Raw genomic sequence first — 13,145 nt, 5'->3', positions numbered from 1 at the left:
TGCTGCTTCTGGACTAAGAAAGTTAAAATGAAAAGGGGCTTGTCACCATTAAAGGAAGGGGTTCTAGAGTAGCTCAAGCTTGGAGAGCCACCTGGTGGCCATAGTTGATGATGGTGATGAGGATGGTGATTGATGATGATATGATGTGTATGTATACAGCATTTTAAGGAGGCTTCTAGGTGTCTCAGTGGATAAAGCTTAGAGTTAGGAAGTCCTGAGCTCAAATCTGGCCTTGGATACTTACTAGCTGTGTGACCTTGGGCAAGTCACTTAAACCTGTTTGCTGAAGGAGGAAATGGCACATGGGGCACAAAGAATTGAACATGACTAAACAGAACAACAGATGATGATGATTAGTATATATGTGTATATAGTATTTTTAAAGTTTGCAAAATGATTTACTGAATTTATTTTCATTTGATCCTTACAAAACCACTATGAGATAGAGGTATTATCGATCCCATTTTACAGATGAAGACAGTGAGGCACAGAAACATTAAGTGACTTGCCTACATAGTCAATAAACATTTATTAAGAGCCTACTTATCCAAATTAAATTACTAAAAAAAATTTACTGAGTTAGACAAAATAATAATAAATTTCATTTGGAACAACAACAGGTCAGGAATTTCAAAGAAACCTGGGGGGAAATGATGTAAAGGAAGTAGAATAAGCAGTATCAAACCTTGGAGTGTATTATAAGGGGGAGCATTGTGGAAGTGTGAAAAAAATAATTTTGATTATTTTATTTTTTAAAGCAATTGAGGTTAATTAAGTAACTTGCTCAAGGTTACACAGCCAGTTATTTCTGGGTGTGGTGCTGAGTATCTGAGCCCAGATTTGATCCAGGTCATCCCGACACTGGAGCCGGTGCTCTTACTTGCTGAGCCACCTGGCCGCCCCTAAGGAATTGGGGTTAAGTAACTTGCTCAAGGTTACACGGCCAGGTGTTTCTGGGTGGGTGCTAAGTGTCTGAGCCCGAGATTCGACCTCCAGGTCTTCTCAACACTGGAGCCAGTGCTCTTACTCGCTGTGCTACCTGGCTGCCCCAATTTTGATTATTTTAAATTAAAATTTTCTTGTATAAATAAAATCTATGTAGCCAAGAACAGAAGGAATGCAGAACACTGGGGGAAAACCTTCATAGACAATTTCTCAGATAGGGTGTGATTGGGTTGGAAATGGTGAGTTGGTTGATTTAGAAAACATGGAAAGACTTGGACCTATGAAAGAAGATGCTATCCACCTTCGCAGAAACAGATGACAGGCAGAAATAAGCATAGTACAGTTTTACGTATACATGTATGATATGTGTCTATGATTATAGATATCTATTTTTTTCTTTTCTCATTTGTATTTAAGTTAAAAAAATTTTAATTACAAAAAAATAAAGTAGGAAAAGAAGAGAATGAAAAAAAAAAAGAGCTTGCTATTTGCCGACTACTAAGTGTCCAAGATAGGATTTGAACTCAAGATTTCCTGACTGCAAGTCCAGCACAATCCATTGTGTCATGTAGCTGCCTAATACCATACACTAAGTTATTCTTATCCACTTGCTGGAGTTTTAGAGGCATTGATTTGGCAAGGTAAATGGAGTGCTAGAGAAAGACCTGAGTTCAAATCTAGCCTCAGACACTTATTAGCTGTGTGACCCTGAGCAAGTCACTCAACCTTTGCCTGTCTCGATTTTCTTTTCTGTAAAATAAGGATGAAAAAAACACCTACCTCTCTCAGGGTTGTGGTGAGAATAAATATTAATTTGCAATGCAGTTTGTAAATCTTAAAGCCCTATATAAATGCTAGCTCTCATTATAATCATTTTAACTGATGTGATGGCTACTTTCTTTCACATTTTAAAGAAGGCAGTACAAATTGAGCCAAAACTTAGCATAAATATCACATCTGAAAAATAGGGATGATGAGAACACAGGATTGTTATAATAACCAAATGGGATTTTGTTTTGTAAAGCAGTTGCAAACCTTAAAGTGCACTGTGAATGTGGGCTGTGATCACCAGTGGAAGGAGTTTCTACAATGGGAGTTCCACAAACAGAGGAAATCATAGGTCTGGACCAAAAAAAATAAAAGATTATTGGTGTTGGGTTACCCCTATACAATAAAGGAAGAGCCAGGTAACCAAGCTAATTAAGGAGTATCTTACTTCAAGGTTTGTGATGTCATTGAGGGATGACTTTCTCTAGAGATGCCAAGCACAGCCCTGCCACACTTCAGTGGACAGTCTTAAGAGACAATTAAGGTGAGTTTCCCCTTGATCTGAGGCTTTCAAGCAAGCCATGATTACAATCCTCTATACCTGACCACTAGTCAGTATATTGTATCGGCATTATTTCAGGTAGAGTTCTGGCCTCTTGGCATCTGAGTTCCTTTCCAACTTTGAGCCTTGACATCACCTTCCCATCAGCCCTCCTAACTCCCCTCCAGAGGCTGGCCCCAAGACAGAGGGAAACAGCTGATAGGAAGGAAGGAAGAGCCTCAAGGAGCAGCTCTAAGAACATGCCCCCTAAGGATTCATGCAGCCCTAGACAGCCATCCCTCAGGTGGTGAAAATTAAAGAACTGACCTTAAAAGGAGGCATCCTTTTCTTTTGCACTCAGAATAGAAATTTGTTCTATTATAACTGTGTGTGGGAAATATGTAAATGCATAACGATTAGATTCTGGAAAATCATTCTCCCAGAGGGCAATGGGCAAAAAGAAGAGGGAAAGGGGAATTCCCAATAATTTTTAAAAGGAGTCTCTCGGTGGAATTTCCTCTGCTCAAAGAAGGGTTAGAAGAGATCCCATGACTAGAATTCTAAAAGGGAAAATGGCCAAGAGAAATGGAAAGTTTTCAAGAATAAAATTCTGAAGGCACAAGTATAATTGATTCCACTGGGAACTGCTTAGAAACAAACATGGATATGCCAGGAACTCAATGACCAATTTAGGTTTTGGAAGTCATGTACAGAAGATGGAAACCAGGGCAGGTCACTAAGTGCCAAAGGGGATGGGGTCTTGTAACAGCACTATTGGGAGTGTTAAAGGTCAGAACAGGCAGGAACGGCCAGTGAATGTGAAGAATTCCAAACAATTTTTTTAAGTTACGTGGGAGGCAGTTGGAAGATTAAAGAAGGGATGGTCTCTTCCAGAAGTAGAGACGACAGCCATAAGTGACGAACAGTACTGTTCAAACTCCTCTTCTGATTCTATGCATCCTTGTGCCCACCCCCACCCCACTTCACCAAGGAGAGCAGGAAATATACCGTAGGACAAAAATTGTTAACAGGGAGGGGAAGCTAAGCTAAGTGAGGAGGTGATAAGAAATGCTCCAATCTTGTCACCGCCTTACTTAATGAACTCCAGTGGCTCCATATTGCCTCCAGGGTCCAGTACAAAATGTTTTGTTTGGTGCTGAGTCCTTCATAACCTTGCCCCCTCCTACCTTTCCAGTTTTCAGACACCTTACTTCCAGGCACATTTGCTTCAATCCAGCCACACTGGACTCTTGGCTATTCCACAAACAAGATGCTCCCATCTTTCAGCTCTGGACATTTTCATTGGCTGTCCCTCATGCCTAGAATGCTCTCCCTCCTCATCTCTGCCTCCTGACTTCCTTCAGGTCCCAACTAACATCCCACCTTGTCCAGGAAGCCTTTCCCAACCCCTTTTCATTCTAGCATCTTCTTTCTATTAATTACTTTCTATCTATCCTGTGTACTGATTGTTTATATGCATTGGTTCGGTTTTTGCTTCCCCCATTAAATTATGATCTCCCAGCACTTAGCACAATGCCTGAACACACAGTAGGCTCTTAGGGTAGGTTTATTGACTGACTGACTGAATACGCCTAGCTGCCCTCATTGAGTTCAAGTCATCCAGTCTGGACAAACTACATTCCAAAAATCATTTAAGAATGGGAGACATGCCATAGGACTGGAGCAAGCAAATGTCTCAGCTTTCAAAGGGGAGGGGGGAGAAGATGAGTTCTTCAAACAAGTTGGAGAACTCAGCTTTGAATACTAAAAAAGTTTGAATATATTCTGAAAGAGATGTTGGAAGACACAGGGTGATATAGTAGAAACAGCACTAGATTTCTCAACCAGTCAGTCACTCCACTTCTCTCTGAGCCTCAGTTTCCTCATCTGTAAAAAGATTATAATACTTATATATAATTCCTATATTTCAGTGTTGTTGCAAGGATCAAATGTTTATATACATACATACATATATATAAACATGTGTGTATATATCCCTCTATAAACATAAATATCATATTACCATTGAAAGTGAGATAGCCAGCAAATAAATTGAAAAATGGTGATTACTAGGAGCCTGCATGGGTTCATCAAGACCAGCCTTATTTCCTTTTCTCTTTCTCTTTCCAAGATCACTACATTCATCCTATTCCTATGCCTAATCAGAGTATGGAGGTGACTTTAAGATCTGACAGAATTTACCAAGCTAGCAAGGCTTCAAGTATAGCCATGACTCTGGAATCTCATCCAAGAATCAGCCTAGAAAAGTTTGGAAAGGCTTAGTCATCATCAACAGGTCTGTCACTAATAGATGAAGGTTTCAGTCACAGTAACTCATGAAACAAATCCAATCCAACAAGCATTTATTAAGCCTGCTATGTACAAGGCACTGTATTAGGATGGTGGGGATACAAAGACAAGACACAGGATAGTCTCTGCCCTCAAGGAGCTTACATTCTATGGGAAGCCAACTATTAAGATCTGCATTGGTGTAAGAAGTGCCCCAATTAATGAAATCAACAAACTTTTATTAAATACCTTCTACATGCAAAGCATTATGTTAGGCACTTGGAGAGATACAAAGTTTAGATAAGACATGGTCTTTGCTCCTGAAGTTTATAAAAATCACGTGTTCCAAGTTTTGAAGTGCAAGAGGAATGTTATTAATTTTCTCTCTGCCTTTTGGACAAGATGGGGAGATCCTGGTTGAGTGTAAGAGTGATATAGATTTGGTACTAATTAAATGGCTGTATCCAAAAAGCAGTGATTAATGATGAATTACAAGTCAGAGAGGAGTACCTGGTAGAGTCCCAGGAGTCCATTCCTGGTCTTAGTCAACATTTTTATCAGTGATTTGAATGAAAGCAGAGATAGATGGATGTTATGTGTTTGGGAGGGATATGATGATTTTGACTACAGAATTAGTATCCAAAAAGAGCCCAACAGGCTAGAATGATGAGCTAAGTCTGAAATCTGACTCATGACAAAATCTAGTAAGGATACATATAAAGCTTTTACACTTGAATTTTTAAAAATCAGTAACATAAGTGCAAGATGAGGTTATTAGTATAAGTTTGAGAAGAGCCAAGAGTATTACATGGCAATCCAAAAAGTAAATGGGATCTCAGGTTGCATTAATAGAAGCATAGCTACTAAAGTGAGGAAGATGCCTCTGGTTGGACCACATCTAGATTACTGGGTTTAGTTCTAGGTACCACATTTTGGGAGGGACTTTGACAAGCCAGGGAGAGAACAAAGGAGGGCAGGCAAGATGGAGAGGGTACTGGAAATCAGGTCAGTGAGGATTAGTTGGATGGTTCAGGCATATCCCACCTGGATCAGAGGATTAGAGATGGAATGGACCTCTGAACCCATCTAGTCCAATTGCCTCAAATTATAGTTGAGGAAACTGAGACCCAGAGAGGTTGTCACTTGACGAAAGAGTAGTGGTGTCATACAAATAGTAAGTAGCAGAGACAGGATTTGAACTAAGGTCACAAGATCACAGATTTAGAGTTGGAAGGAACCTTAGAAATTATTAAATCCAAACCCTAAGTCTTCTGGACCCAAATTTAACTCTTTCCATTGAACCACACTGCTTCCCCACTATATACTATGCCACTTTTTTCTGCAGAAGACTTGGGGCGGCTAGGTGGCACAGTGAGTAAAGTGCCGGCCCTGGAGTCAGGAGAACCTGAGTTCAGTGCTGGCCTCAGACACAAAAAAACTAGCCGTGTAACCTTGGGCAAGTCACTTAACCCCAATTGCCCTCCAAAAGGCAAAAAAAAAGAAAGAAGAAGAAGAGAAGACTTGGTTTGGGTGACATGGAATATGTCTCTCTTTTAAGTATCTGAAATGCTATCATTAGGGTAGAGGATCTGGTCTTGTTTTGCTTGCCTCCAGAGGGCAGAATAAGGAGTAATAGGTAACTGTTGCAGAGAGAAAGATCTGCACTCCAACCTATGGGAAAACTTCCTAACAATCCTGAAATCCAAAGGGCTGCCCTTGGAGGCAGGAGACTCCCCATCAGGAGAGTTCCTCCAGCATAGGCTGGATGACCCCTTGGGTATGACATGGAGGGGATTCCTGTTGAGGTATAGGCCAATTCTCATGTCCATTCCACTTCTCAGATTCTATTATTCTAACTAGAACACAGGTATAATGGGTAGTCATGGTAGTATGGCTTGCTTCCTCAGAAACAGGATTACAGGATGTAGAGCAGGAAGGATTTGAGACATCAACCGGTCTCATCTCACAGATGGAGACACTGAGGCTCAGACTGGGGAGCTTATTGGAGGTTATACAACTGGGGGGGGGGGGAAGCAGAGGGAGAAGTGAAGAATCCAGAAGGAAGGAGTCAGTCCCCATATGGGACTTCTCTTGACAATGGGCAGATCCCTTTTAAGATATGGCTAAGCTCAGAGTCATAACTAGGGTGAGGCAATGGGGGCTTGGCTGAATTTAGAAGGCACTGAACTTAGAGGATGCAGACAATACTTGCAACCCTCTGGCAACATAGAAATGACAGGGTTTAGCAACTCATTAGCAAGAATAAGTGGTTAAAATGAGAAGCTGCCAGATGGCAGGAAAGGGTGAGTAATCCTTACCAGCTCTGCTCTCCCCATCCTCCCAATCCCCTTGAAGCAGCCTCCCTAGGAGCAACTCTGAGTTAGCATCCCTGAGCTTCCTGTCTTGCTCTACATGGCAGTGTGGTACAGTGGGTGAGCTTTTGGTTCAGAACCAGAGGTTGTGGGTTTAAGTTCTGGCTCTGTCATTTACTACCTACATTACCACTTAATGTCTCTGGTCTCAGTTTCCTGATCTGTAAAAATGAAGAGGACTTGGATAGATGTCCCTCCCAGCTTGGCTCTATGAAATTATGTGTGAACTGTTCTCTCCAACTGGGGTTGACCTTCAGAATGCTTGCCTCAGGCATGGTTTGTGCTCCTTGCTGCAGGCACAAAAATTCCTAGTTACAGCTCTGGTTAATCTATTTTGAGAATGTAAGTCTATAATGATCATGTACTGGGGGAAAAAAAACCAAACAACATTCCTCTATGGCCAACTGAATCATCAAAGTAGGAGTGTAGAAGTGGGTGAATCCAGCAAGCCCGTCCAGGACAAATCTCTACTATTTATTGGGTTCACAGACTACTGGCCATCTCTGCCCTGCCAATGATCTAAAAGCTGGAGGGATCCCTAAGACAGGAGGCAGGAATTGAGTGGGTGGTCTGAATGTCTTTGAATCAGAATGAGTCAGAAGTCCTGGTTCTGCCTTTTGAAGTAATCATCTTCAAGGGCCAACCTACAGCTTTACCTGTTGGTAAAGATGGCACCTGCTGTCAAGGATACAGGGTGTGTTGGAGGGAGGGAAAGGAGGGCTGGGGAGAGGAAGCAAATGACCTGGGAAGGAAAGATTTGTCTTTTATAGTCATGGAGTGGCCTGTGGACCAGATGTTTCTGATTTTTTAGGGGATGGGAACATTCTTTATATCCGATGCATTGACTAGGTTTCCCCTTAGTTAAGATGAAGGGGAATTATCCAGCAAAGGCAGCAGGTGGCATAATGAACACACTGTTGGACTTTGAAGTCAGAAAGAACTGCATTCTAATCCTGACATGGACACTTACTTGCTGTGTGATTCCCAGCAAGTCATTAAACCTCTCTGTGACTGTTTTCTCATTTGTACAATAAGGGGGTTGGATTTAATGGTCTCTAAGCTCCCTCCCAACTCTAAATCTTGATCCTGTGAACTAGGCAGGAATGTGGACGACATGACCAAAACCAAATGGACTGAGGAACTGTATCCAGAACATCCATTTGGTGGTTGGGGGTGGGAGAGAGAGTACAGGAAGGATATGGGCATTCTGGAGAAGATTAGATTATTCTCTTCTGGGGCCATGAAGGAGCTCCATGCTGGGATAGCCCCCTCTAAAGTATAGTCCCCAGAACTGAACATAGTAATTGAAATGTAGTCCAACCGAGGTAGAATGTAGCAGGCTTGCTTTTTTTTTTTGAGGGGGGAAGACAAGGCAATTGGGGTTAAGTGACTTGCCCAAGGTCACACAGCTAGTAAGTGTCAAGTGTCTGAGGCTGCATTTGAACTCAGGTCCTCCTGACTCCAGGGCCGGTGCTCTGCCACCTAGCTGCCCCAGGGCTCACTTCTTCATTGCTTCAGACATTATGCTTTTATGAACTCAGCCCCAGGTCATCTTCACCTTTTGGGTTGCCTACCTGCAATGTTGACTCATACTGAACTTAACAGCCAAGTAAGGGGCAAGCTAATCCTGAAAAACTAGACTGACAGATGCTTTTTAAGCTATATGGGGTACATTTATCTTATTCACCGGTCTTTATCTCACCCTGGTGTATTGTTTCTGAATCCATATTTTCCTTTTTCCTTAAGAATTAATGCACTTTTCGGGCAGCTAGGTGGCGCAGTGGATAGATCACAGGCCCTGGAGTCAGGAGAACCTGAGTTCAAATCAAACCTCAGACACTTACTAGCTTTGTGACCCTGAGCAAATCACTTAACCCTGATTGCTCCCAGCCCTCCAAAAAAAGAAGAAGAATTAATATGCTCTTGTTGTCCAGAAGGTGCAGAGGTGAGCCTTGAGCATCCCACTATAATGATGGCAGAGGGAGAAGGGGGTAAGGTGATTAGGGATCAGGTATGACTTTCATGAATCCAAGGAACCAAATAAACCCAGGGGCCATGAAGGCCCAGGGTTCAGGCTGAGTTTTAAGGATCAGGGGAAACCTAGAAAGTAGCAAAAGGCAGTATCCCTGGGGCTGAAGACAAGGTCCCCTGAATAAATGGGTCCCAAAAAGGAGTTGGAATCCCCAAAGAACTGACCCCAATCAGTAAGCTCTACAGCCCAGGACTAAACTCTGCCCATTAACTTGGCTAGCCCAGCCCTGCCCAGTCAGTCTGGGGTCTGACCTTATCGACATTGTCATCAGATGCCAGGGAGCTGTGGACTTGGGCATTTCTGTGCTTTTGTCTGCTTCCGTTTTCCTGTAGTTAAAGAATTACAGAACGTCACAGCTGGAAGGGGTCTAGGATATTAGCTAATCCACTTTACAGATGAGGAAACTGAGGCCCCAAGAAGGGAAGCAGCTGACTACTAGTCATGTTTTTTTTCCTATTCCTATTTCCTATTTCTAACAATCTTCCCCCAGGAGAGAAAGTTGGGACAGCTATGATTGCTAATGCCATTTCTTTCTTGAGAGTGAGGGTGGGTGGAGGCCTCTCTAAAACTGGGGCCTAGACAGTCCTACTTCACTGAGAACGGTGACAGTAGACAACCACTCCCTGAATCTCTTTCCTCAAAAGTTCTGTGCCTCTTCACCCACTCTCTCCTCCTCCTCCTCCTCCCTCTGATCACAGATGGAAAGTTATTCCTATTACTCATTAAGATCAAGCATCTTTCTACCCTCACCCTCAATCTGATGAGTCATCGTGGAAGGCAAAAAGAAGTCTGGATTTGGAGTCAGAGGATCCGGATTCGAATCCTGACTCTGCTATTCACTATAATACTTTGTGACCTTGGACAATCATTTAACCTCTCTAGGCCTCAGGTGCCTTGTTGGCAAAAGGATGAGTCTGTACTCTCTATTGTCTCTGATTTCATGTCTTCCAGCCTCCTGAAGGATTTGCTCCAGTACTTATGCCATAACTCCAATGTCTTTTCAATCTCTCCCTCCCCACTGTTTGCTTCTCATCCTTCTACACACATGCTTAGATGCCCTTAATCCTTTCCATCTATCTTTTTTTTTTTGCTTTTTGGAGGGCAATTGGGGTTAAGTGACTTGCCCAAAGTCACACGGCTAGTAAGTATGTCAAGTGTCTGAGGCCATATATGAGCTCAGGTCCTCCTGACTCCAGGGCCGGTGCTCTATTCACTGTGCCACCTAGCCACCCCCCCCATCTTGTTAATGTTACTTCTCTCCCCCCCTTCACCCCTAAAATTGAGAAAGTTGCCTTTATTTCCATAAAACTCGCTCCCTCATCCAACCCTTGGCAATTTAGCTTTCATTCTCACCACTCTATTAACATTGTGTTCAAAGTCACCAAATCAAATGCCCCCCCCTTTCAACTCTCATCTTCCTTCACCTCTCTTCCCCCTTTGATACTATTGCCCACCTCTTTCTGACACATACTCTCTCCTTCCTTGGCTTCAGAGATATCCAATTCACCTAATTCTCTTGATCTAACTGCTCCTTGTCTGCTTGCTTCTCTCCTTCCCTCCCACCATGACCCCTCTTTGCTGATTCCTCGTCTCCTTCCTGACTCCTCACAGATGGCCTTTGCTAGCCCTTTTCTCTCTTAACACTCTCCCTTGACAATCTCACCCATTCCCTCGTCTTCAGCTCCCACCCCTCCAAATCTGTATCTCCAGTCTCGACTGTATTCTAGACCTGCATCTCTAGCTGCCCACAGGCCATTCCCCCACTGAAGCCCCATTGCCATCTCAAACTCAATCTACCTCAAACAGAGCTCATTGGCTTCTCCTTCTGGCTTCGCTGCTTCTGGTATGCTGCCCTTCATTGCTCTTTCAAAGCTCAAGACTGTTGAGTTAGCCTGAACTCTTGAACTCTCTCCTCTTCCTCACCACTAATGTCCAGTTAGTTAGTAGTGTCTATCAGTTCCATCTCCAACACATCTGCCCCCCTCCTTCTCTCTGTCGTTCCTTATTCCTTTTCCACCTTCCTGAACATGAACAATAGTCTTCCTATAGGATTGACTGCCTCCATTTCTTCTTTCCTCTGATCTATCCTTCAAAAACTGCTTCCAGAAGAATCCTTCTCACACATACATAGGGTGATGTTGGTCCTCTGCTCAAAAATCATCATTGGCTCCCCAGTACCTCCCAAGTATATAGGTCATACTCCTTTGCCTGGCATTCAAGGTTCTGTTCCATCCAGCACCACCCTACCTTTCTAACCTTCTCTCCTATTATTCTCCTCCACACCCACTGTACCAGCTGAACATGCCTTTGCTCATATTCCTTTTGCTTGGAATGCCTTCTTCACCAATTTGATTCCTACTCATCTTTTTTTTTTAAAGAATTTATTTTTAGTTTTCAACATTCATCTCTGTAAGACCCTGAGTTCCAAGCCTTCTCCCCATCTCTCCCCTCCCCCCACCCCAAGATGACAAGCATGCTGATTGCCTCTTCCCCCAGTCTGCCCTCTCTTATATTTCCCCTATTCCCCCCTTAGCCCTTTCCCCCTTACTTTCTTGTAGGGCAAGATGGATTTCTATACCCCATTTCCTGTATATCTTATTGCCTGATTGCATGTAAAAACAATTTTATAACATTTGTTTTTAAAACCCGGAGTTCCAGATTCTTTCCTTTCCTCCCTCTTCAACCCACCCCCATTGAGAAGACAAGTAATTCAATATAGGCTATACATGTGTAGTTATGCAAAACATTTCCATAGTAGTTATATTGTGAAAGACTATATATTTCCCTCCATCCTATCCTGCCCCCCATTTATTTTATTTTCTCCTTTGACCAAAGTGTTTGTTTCTAACTACCCCCTCCCCCAATCTGCCCTCCCTTCTATCCTCCCCCCTCTTATCCCCTTCCCCCCTACTTTCCTGTAGGGTAAAATACCCAATTGAGTGTGTATGTTATTCCCTCCTTAAGCCAAATCCTATGAGAATAAGGTTCATTCCCTTTTACCTCCCTGCTCTTCCCCTCCATTGTAACAGCTTTCTCTTGCCTCTTTTATGTGAGATAATTTACCCTATTCTATCTCTCTCTTTCTCCTTCTCCCAATATATTGCTCTCTCATCTCTTTATTTTATTTTTTAGATATCATCCCTTCATATTAAACTCACCCTGCACCTTCTATGTATACATGTATACACATACACATATACATACCTATACATACATATATACACGTGTTTATATGTATATATACATATTTATATTCCTTTCAACTATCCTAATACATACAAAAGTGTCATCAGTTACAAATATTGTCTTTCCATGTTTCCTACTCATCCTTTAAAGCACAATTCAAATGAACCTTCTTTGAGTCCCCCAGCTAGTAAAAACCTCCCTCCCCTGAGTTTAATGGCACTTTGTTTTGTATCTTCCTGACAAAGCAAAATGTGTGCCATACTGTATTCTATTATGTGTTCATGTCATCCTCCAAAAAGACTGTGTGTAGGCTCTCCAAGAGCAGAGATAAAGTCTTTTCTCCACCTTGTATCCTTTTCAGTACCCAGGCTTTGCACAGAGTGGGCACTTAATATAAGTTTGTTGGATGAATGAACAAAATAATTAATGAATGGAGTCTTAAGCCTCAGAGTGCAAGGAGTCCCAGGGCCTAGTTACCAAGGCCCTGTGATGGGCCTAAGGGTACTGAAAGGCTGAAGGGCTGCTGACGTGGAGGTCACTGGCTGTTTCACATAAGAACCTGACCTCCCAAAGGAAGTTCCAAGACAAGGAGAGAGAGAAGAAGGGGGAAGAATGTCTTTTAGTCAGAATGCCCCTACACCAGGGGCGAGGAACCTGTGGCACTCTAGGTCCTCAAGTGGGGCCCTTTGTCTGAATCCAAACTTCACAGAACAAATCTCCCGAATAAAAGGATTTGTTCTGTAAAACTTAGCCTCAGTCAAAAGGCCACACCTAAGGACCTAGAAGGCCACAGGTTCCCTATCCCTGCAAGACATCAGGGGAGACCATATTAGCACCACCTGGTATGGCCACTTCCATCGTGCTACCAATCAGTCCAGTTTCCATTTCCCAGGACTGGTAGAGTGATACCTGTATGTCACATATGTTCATGGTGGGGAGACAGGGTAGACCCTGGGCATGAAAGGGAGAGCCTTACCATCTCTGAGCTTAGAGAACAAAAGGAAGCCAGGTG

This window comes from Petaurus breviceps, unplaced genomic scaffold (genome assembly GCF_028583685.1).
Source record: "Petaurus breviceps papuanus isolate PSGF00001 unplaced genomic scaffold, PetGlider_PUasm1.0 350, whole genome shotgun sequence".
NCBI classification, from domain to species: Eukaryota; Metazoa; Chordata; class Mammalia; order Diprotodontia; family Petauridae; genus Petaurus; species Petaurus breviceps.
Note: the sequence above shows the minus strand (reverse complement) of the source record.